Consider the following 8543-nt stretch of genomic DNA (forward strand, 5'->3'; position numbering starts at 1 on the left):
TACAGGTAAAATGGAGACTAAATCCAGCTGAACTGCTCCGTTAGCAAGCCTCCCTTTCAGGCACCAAAGCAGGGAAATAAAACCTTCCTTAAAAATCACTGCCAAACCCTGTCAGTCTCACAGATTGATTTAATAGTTAGTGCCACTGAAGTCAGCAGAGTCACAAGTTTTGTACCAGCATTCAGGAGGTGCCAGTAACACCAGTGCACAGCATCTCTGCCCTGAATATCACTGTACTTAACAAAGCTTAACAAAGCCCCTCCAGTGCAGCCCCACCTCTCCCTGCCCTCTCCATCCACTTCTGGCACCTTCCATTAAGTCAGCCTGTAAGGAAGCAGAGCTTACCACACCTTTGCCATTTCAACAAAATGTGCAGATAAAACTGCCCTGTTCCTGTCTCAGGGCTGCACACACACACTCTGCTGGAATACAGCACATCACTGACATCCCACTTGTGTGATTTTTAAATAAAGTACAAATAATCCCTATTGCTTCACTCATGACGATTCTCTGTTCAGCTTTTAAAAAAGAAAAAAATCAATACTTCTGAACTGGCTTCATGTTCCCATCCATGTTCACAAGCCAGCCTGTGCTGGAAACCTATCTAGTCAAAACAATATTAAAACACAGTAAATATGGTAATAAATAGATAAATTAAGCAATTTATTAGTTTTAAGAAGGGATAATTATAAAATTTGTCAAGTATTGGGTCTGCACAGCCTCTAGTTTAACTATCCTGTTTGGCTATTTTAAAAAGTGAAAGTTCTGTTTCATCACTACCAGAATCTGTCTGTATCCTTTAAAATCCCCTTTAATCCCAACTATGAGTAACCATCAAACATCCCACAAATACTAAGACAACAAAGGAATTTTAATGAGAAAACAGTCAAGAACTGAAAGCAGTCCTAGGGAGTCCAGTGCAGTTTTTTGGGTTTGTTTTTGCTGAAAGGAAATGGTGCAAAATGTGCCTGCAATCCCAAGGCTCCCAAGGCTGTAACCCGAAGGCCCCGTGGATGCCGAGCCTTAAAAGGCAAAAAGAGCCCAGACACGGAGGGGAAGGGAGAGCGCCCGGACAGGAGATAGGGCCGGGACAGACAGAGCCCGGCCAGCGGCACCGGGAGCGCGGGAGCCGTGCGGGACAGACAGACGGACAGACAGACTGACAGACACAGGGTGCAGCTCCGGCTGACACAGGGGGCAGGACAGACTGACACAAGGGTGCAGGACAGACTGACACAAGGGTGCAGGACAGACTGACACAGCGGGGCAGGACAGACTGACACGGGGGGGGCAGGACAGACTGACACGGGGGGGGCAGGACAGACTGACACGGGGGGGCAGGACAGACAGACACGAGGGGGGCAGGACAGACAGACACAGAGGGACAGGACAGACTGACACAGAGGGGCAGGACAGACTGACACAGGGGGGCAGGACAGACTGACACAGAGGGGACAGGACAGACTGACACGGGGGGCAGGACAGACTGACACAGCAGGGCAGGACAGACTGACACAGAGGGGACAGGACAGACTGACACAGGGGGACAGGACAGACTGACACAGCAGGGCAGGACAGACTGACACAGCAGGGCAGGACAGACTGACACAGGGGGACAGGACAGACTGACACAAGGGTGCAGGACAGACTGACACAGGGGGACAGGACAGACTGACACAGCAGGGCAGGACAGACTGACACAGGGGGACAGGACAGACTGACACAAGGGTGCAGGACAGACTGACACAGAGGGGCAGGACAGACTGACACAGAGGGGCAGGACAGACTGACACAGGGGGGCAGGACAGACTGACACAGCGGGGCAGGACAGACTGACACAAGGGTGCAGGACAGACTGACACAGAGGGGCAGGACAGACTGACACAGAGGGGCAGGACAGACTGACACGGGGGCAGGACAGACTGACACAGCAGGGCAGGACAGACTGACACAGCAGGGCAGGACAGACTGACACGGGGGGGCAGGACAGACTGACACGGGGGGCAGGACAGACTGACACAGGGGTGCAGGACAGACTGACACAGCAGGGCAGGACAGACAGACACGGGGGGGCAGGACAGACAGACACGGGGGGGCAGGACAGACAGACACGGGGGGGCAGGACAGACTGACACGGGGGGGCAGGACAGACTGACACAGAGGGGCAGGACAGACTGACACAGCTGCACCACAGCAATTCTAAATGTTACTAATTACAGCAGCATCTCTGCTTCAAATATCACCGTGCTTACAAAAGGTTTCCCCTACATTAGATAAAACAGTTTCGAAGCATTAAATGCTACAATTAGTTTCTTTCAGAAGAGCTTGCCATCAAACAGCTAATTAATCTACTCACGACATTCAAGTGGCAGTATCAGTCTCTAGCATGAAAGTCATTTCTAGCATGAAAATAATTTCCTGAGACAGAAGTTACTACAGATTGTTACAGCCTTGGAGAACTTAAGCATCTAATAATATTCACAACCATGCTCGTTGCTTTCTTGCCACAAGTATTTCAGTTCAAAAATGTACAAAAGTACAGAAAATTCCTAATATGGAAGTGGCTGTAGTCAATTCATAAAATAATTTGGAAAAAAACGGCCAGACCTGTTTTGAGCAATGCTGTGTCAGTGGCAGATGTGCAGCATTTGAGAAGGCCCTGGGTGAGTTTCAGTGACAGCCACAGCAGAAGCACAGGACGTGTTCCTGCTCCTTTTCCTGTTCCTGCTGGGCTTCCAGGCTCTCCTCAATGAAGCAAACACCCCCAGCCAGGTCAGCTCACTTCCAGCCTGAACACTTTGGGAATGCAGATATGAGCTAAAGGAAATTTAGAGACATGCAAGCATCACCCCCTGAATGTCAAGTTACACATTACCAGAAGTTTAACTGGATGCTGGAACGCTTGTCTGGGTTAAAATTCATCATATTCTTCCACATGTTAAATCATTACACGGCAGAGCCTTAATTACAGCTCGTTAGACACCACAGTCAGGAATGTGGCACTCTGAGTTACAGTTCCCAGTTCAATTTGCACACGGGGAGATTAAACCATCCGAGCATCTCTGCCCAGCCGAGCCCCCTCTGCGGGCTGTGAGTGGCCCCTCACTCTGGGGAGAGCTCCAGGACCTCTGTGCCCATTGCCAGCAACATTTCTGACCCATCTGTTCTCCACTCATGGCCAGCTGTTCTCACACCTATTCCACAGCAGGCTGGTGTTGTCCAGCTTTTGCTCCCCTCCTCCCATAGTCTGGAGTTGATGGGAGTTCCAGGGAAACCTAAACATCACTTCCATGTTTTGGAAGCAGCTATTCAAATGAACTGAGAATTAGGTGACTTTTGTTTTTTTTTTTTTTTTTAATAAGAATGTATTCTTAATTGCAGCCCTAGTAAGCGGTGACTTTAGCACTACAGAACAGCAGCTGACCCATTGGTAAGATGATGCCTTGGAGTGGCTGCCTAGAACAGGGGCTGGACAAGGTTAAGAGAATAAAAGTAGGTATTTATTAAAGACCTTCAAAAGGCACATTTTGGGCAGTCAAACCCTCTGGGAGGGGAGGGGCTACACCCAAGATGGACAATGGAATGTTTCAGACAATTATAAAGTTTGGTCCATGCACACATCAGGGGTTAATCCTCCAATAACAGCTTCAGCTAATGAAGTCATATTCCCCCAGTTTCCTCCCCTCCAACTCACTTTTGTTTGCACTTTTCAGGGCCTGAGGCTGCAGGGTGTCCTTGAGTTTCAGGCCTAAAGGAATTGTTTTGTGTGACCAAAACGTGAAGAGAGTTAACTAACACTCTATATGGAGTTTAAACACTAATACGGTACAGGATTTGAGAAATACAAAAGCTAAAATCCTGAGGCATCAAGATGTCTCTTCACTGTGCATTTAGTTTCCTTTGTATACAAAATTTCAGTACAAAATTATTTGCCAAGGTCCTGAAGCAAGAGGGATTTTGATGAAATGCATCTTTGAGCACAGGATGATGGTGGCTGCTGGAAAGTGTGCAAGTTGATTTTGCAAAACGATGCACTAACTCTCACCACAAGTAACAGATTCCTCCAACACTGATTATGTTACAACCTCTTAAATTTTTAGTCCTTGTCCTCCTTATCTCAAGATGATAACTAAATCACTAGGGAGCCTCATCAACAAAAGATATCACCAGAAACATTACAAGAAGTAAAGATAGCTTTCCAATTATTAACACCATGAGAACTACATTAGTGTAGAGCATCTATTACTATTGCACTGGTTCATTATGGAAGGGAAAAAATACAGCATACTTGGTACAGACATAGTAGGAATTTCTTCAGAAATCGGAATTTAAAAACTATCCACCATCTTAATAGGGAAATTAGCAGGAATTTGGAGTTTACTGGCAGGAAGATATGCCATGGCCAGATGGTAGTTATGAGACACCATGAAAGAAACCAAAACCCACTCACCTTTCTGTGGGAAGACAGACACAGCCATTTCTTTAGTTGTTCACAGAAACAATAAAAAGCAAAGCTAAACAGAATTATCTTATTATTCTTCCACAGCTAATATTAGGATAAAAATATCACCACACACCAATGCAGATCCACAACATTTAAAGATAAATCTTTTTGAAGAAAAGTCAAGAGTTTTCAGAGCCACTGAAGAGACACCTGAAAACTATTTCTAAGCATATTTGTGCATTACGAATTTGCTCCTGTCAATATGATATTTTTCTAAGAGCAAATACCAGAGATCATCACATGAGAAGATGTGTATGTGGCACCCCACATCTTCTGAACAAGCAGCTACAAACGCCACCGAAAATCAAAGCTCAGCACATGACAGAAAAAAGCCACAATTTCTCACAGTAGCACACATTCATTGTTTGGAGAGTGTAAAAGGATAAAAAGGTGGGCGATGCAGATCATCACAGAGTGAGCACAAATTGCCAGTGTGATGCTGGGATGAAGGAGGAGAAGTGTCTGGAGGAGTGGCATTGCAGAGAGGTGGCACCCAGTAACTAAAAGTAACTAAATATGAGATTAATGAACACCTCAGAACAGCTTTCAATCAGATTCTAACAGTCAGCAATTAGCTTATTCCTTGGAACATGAATGTTATTACTTTAATTTTCTAATATAATTAACAATAAGAATTCTCAACAGTCTTATTACCCATGTAGGCACGCATTCCTGACTTTTAAATTGTTTTCTTCATCTCAACAGAACCTGACAGCCCTGAGCTCCACTGTAGTCCTGGCCTCTGCAACCCATTTCTGAATCTGGAAATGTATAATGACAGCAAGCCACAAAACAACTTTTTTTCAATGCTCTGCTACTCTCCACCAATGAAGACAGAACTTTTTATTCTGAAAACTATGAACATCTGAACTGCTACTCCCAGCAGATTTCATTTAGCTCAAACTGCTGCCTCTCCTGGCAATATCAAATGCTACAGACAAGAAGACAAGAGCAAGAAAGCAGTGAGACTTCCCAGTGCACTCATCAGCATTTCCAGCTCAGAGGCCTCCCAAGCAGAAGTATTATCTTCTTTAGAAGGAATCTCGGATGGATTTCTGTAGCATTTGGAACAAACACACAGCAGACAAAGGGCAGCCACGACCAGCCATGGGAATTTCAGTAGGAAATGTGTCTATGCCCACCTTTAATGACAGTAAGGTACTTGAAGGTGAAGAATTACAATAACCAAGGGAAAATAATAATAATAATGCATTTGGAAAAGCTGAAAACTAAAATGAAGAGGCGGGAAAAAAAGCAGTCTCATTTAAAATGAAACTATTTCCAGCAAAGAGGGGGCACCTCCTCAGCAGCTGATCTGCTTGGCATGATAGAATGGGCCCCTCCTGACTCCCCACACTAAACATCTCTTTTCAGCAAGCACGCTCAGGAGAGACTGTCCTTAGGAAATTCAAGGGAATGGGGAGAAAGTACTGAAATAAAACAAATCATTTGAGGACATCCCTAGCAAAGTTTTCCAGTGATATCCATTTCACCATTGTACAGCAGTCTCTGTGGGAAGTATTAAAGCCCCTCAAAAGCATGAGAAACAAATTCATGCCAGAAAGAAACAAGAATAAACTCTAAAGAATGAAAGAAACGAGAATAAACTCTAAAGAACATTCCTGCTCTGCTCTCCAAGGATGGCCTCCTCTCACTCCTTCCATGAGAAAAGGTACTGCTCCTTTTAAATGCCAGAAGGTCAATGAATCCATAAAGATAAATCTACAACAAATTAACAGAGCCTTACACCTATTTTAAGAGATGTGGTGTTTTCCCCGTTCCCTATGTTTTTGACAGTCAAAAATGGGCATTTGGAAGCAGGGCTATCCAAGCCACAGAGAGCAGCAGTTTTCCTTCCCTCAGCACCACAGGGCAGTTTGCGGGAAGCCCTTCAACCAAAGATTAGAACAAGCAGCAGCAATGCTTGCCTCGAGCTGATATTTTGCCTGTCAATCACAAATGTATTTTAAGATCAATCCTGATGCTAAATGAAGCACATGCATTGTAATCTTTCCTGTAACATTCTTTTTTACTATAATACACTTAGAGACTTCTATCTTAACCAATACTTGCCTTTTTCCTTTTTGTAATGTTTTTTTGAGTGCCAGGAGTTCCTTCTTGTTTTTAAGAGATAGAATTCTACACCACAGACTTTGTTAGTTTCTGTTCCTACAGTATTTTTGTAAAGGCATTATTGAATATTGTAATTGCAATAATTATACTTGGCAAATAAGCAACCTAAGTACACAGTGGAATGTGCTCTCTCTCCTTTCTTTTCCAGCACTGCTCAGTTTTCCATTGGTTTGCAAATGTCAGAAGTCTGTCTGCTCTTCCATTACCATGAATGAGGAGTTTTTTCAAGTACAAGTAACCAGGCTGAGGTGGTGCACAGCCTTCCACCCTCCACCAACCAACCTTATTTCTATTTAACTGCTGCCCCTCTGCATTCATGCACCCCTGGGAACCACATGCAATAGCTCAGATCATTCTTGTGAAATTGGCACAAAGCACAGCTCAGCTCCTCTCAGGACACTGATCTGCAAGTATCAAAGTCCCCAAGGACGAACGGAGAGCAGCAGTGTCTTTGTGTCTCTGTGCAGGGACAAGGAAACCTCTCTAACCCCAGCAGAGCGTGGTTTTCCCCCATCTTTCCTTACATGACTTAAAAACTCATGAGGTGTACTCCAAGCACCTTTGGGATTCGTTCCAAGCAAGTCAGATTTAATAATAAAGGATTCGGTTACAATCAGTAATTAGTCATTTCAATGACAAGTTTTTAACAAGACCTGCCACGGTTATTAGCGTGCTGCCGAAAGGATCTGCAGTAGGAACTGAAACAAAAATCCCGAGGGCGGATTATTTCAGCGTATCAGGCAGCATCAGCCCAGGATTTCCACCACATGGACAGTTTTTAACAGCTCGAAGACAGGTAGATGTTGCACAGCGATGACAGATCCCTTGGCTCCAGTCCTGAACACACACACAGCACACACTGCTGGTCCCTGGTGTTTCACTGGGCTCACACGCTCACTGCTACCACAGAGCACAAGATCCTGCCCTGCGCCGAGGAGATGAGATGGAAATAAATCACACTTCCAAAGCCTGGATTGTACTGGGCATTCATAAAAAATGAATTCACCACCAGAGTCCTCTATAAACTTGTGTGCAGCTGAAGCCAGGATACTTCCAATGTGTTTTTCATGAAACCTGTATGTGCAAGTTTTGCCTTGTACTAACCAGCAGTGGTTTTAAATGCCAAAGTTATAAATACGAAATATTAAAATGTTTTTGGCATCACACTTCTCAAAGAACTTAAGTTACAAGAATTTGCAGCACCCTGTAAGAAATTACTTTAAAACCTATTTCAAGGTGATTGTCATTTGCATAAAACACCTCTTTTCCTAAGATCCTGAAAAACACATTTGTTGATTTGAAAAATAGAAATAACATAGTGACTTGAAAGCAGATCAGATGAAGGCACTGGCAGCACAGAAACTGCTGAAATGCTTCGGTGTTTATTACGTGTTTCACTGCTGGGGTGGTCCGAGCCTTGCACGGGCTCCATCAAGCTGAACCAGCCCAGGTGTCCAAAGTACACGAACGAACCCAGCTCACGTTTAATTTCCCAATACAAAACTTCACGTTTGGTGTTCGGGGTTTTTTTAACGGTTTCTTTCTTTTTACTCGGTGCACTTAGCAGAACTTCAGCCCGCTAAGGGCAAAGCAGGCGAGAGAGGGCTCTGCGAGCTCGGCACCCGGCACCGGGCGGGTCCCAGGGGGGAACGGCGGAGGCTCCCCCGGGTACGGCCGGGAACCTGCCCCGTGCACGGCCGGGAGCCTGCCCCGGGCACCGGGCCGACGTGAGCGGGGTCGGAAGGCGCGGTGCTGGCACGGAGCCGCCGTGCCGCGCTGTCCCGGCCCCGCAGCGGCTCTCTGGGCACACGGCCCCGGTGGATCGCGCTCCCGCGACCCCGGCAGCGCCGCACGGCCCAGCCGGGCCCGCCCCTCACACCGCCCGGCTCCCCGCCGCGGTACTCAC

The 8543-nt window shown here is 45.9% G+C and overlaps 1 protein-coding gene across 1 annotated transcript in view; it reads right to left on the minus strand.

Moving 5' to 3' along the window:
- CMTM4 (CKLF like MARVEL transmembrane domain containing 4) overlaps positions 1-8543 on the minus strand; it is a 33022-nt gene that overhangs the window by 23683 nt on the left and 796 nt on the right. The gene's annotated exons all lie outside the window — the stretch shown is intronic.

The sequence above is a fragment of the Zonotrichia albicollis genome, chromosome 13 (genome assembly GCF_047830755.1).
Source record: "Zonotrichia albicollis isolate bZonAlb1 chromosome 13, bZonAlb1.hap1, whole genome shotgun sequence".
Taxonomy (NCBI): domain Eukaryota; kingdom Metazoa; phylum Chordata; class Aves; order Passeriformes; family Passerellidae; genus Zonotrichia; species Zonotrichia albicollis.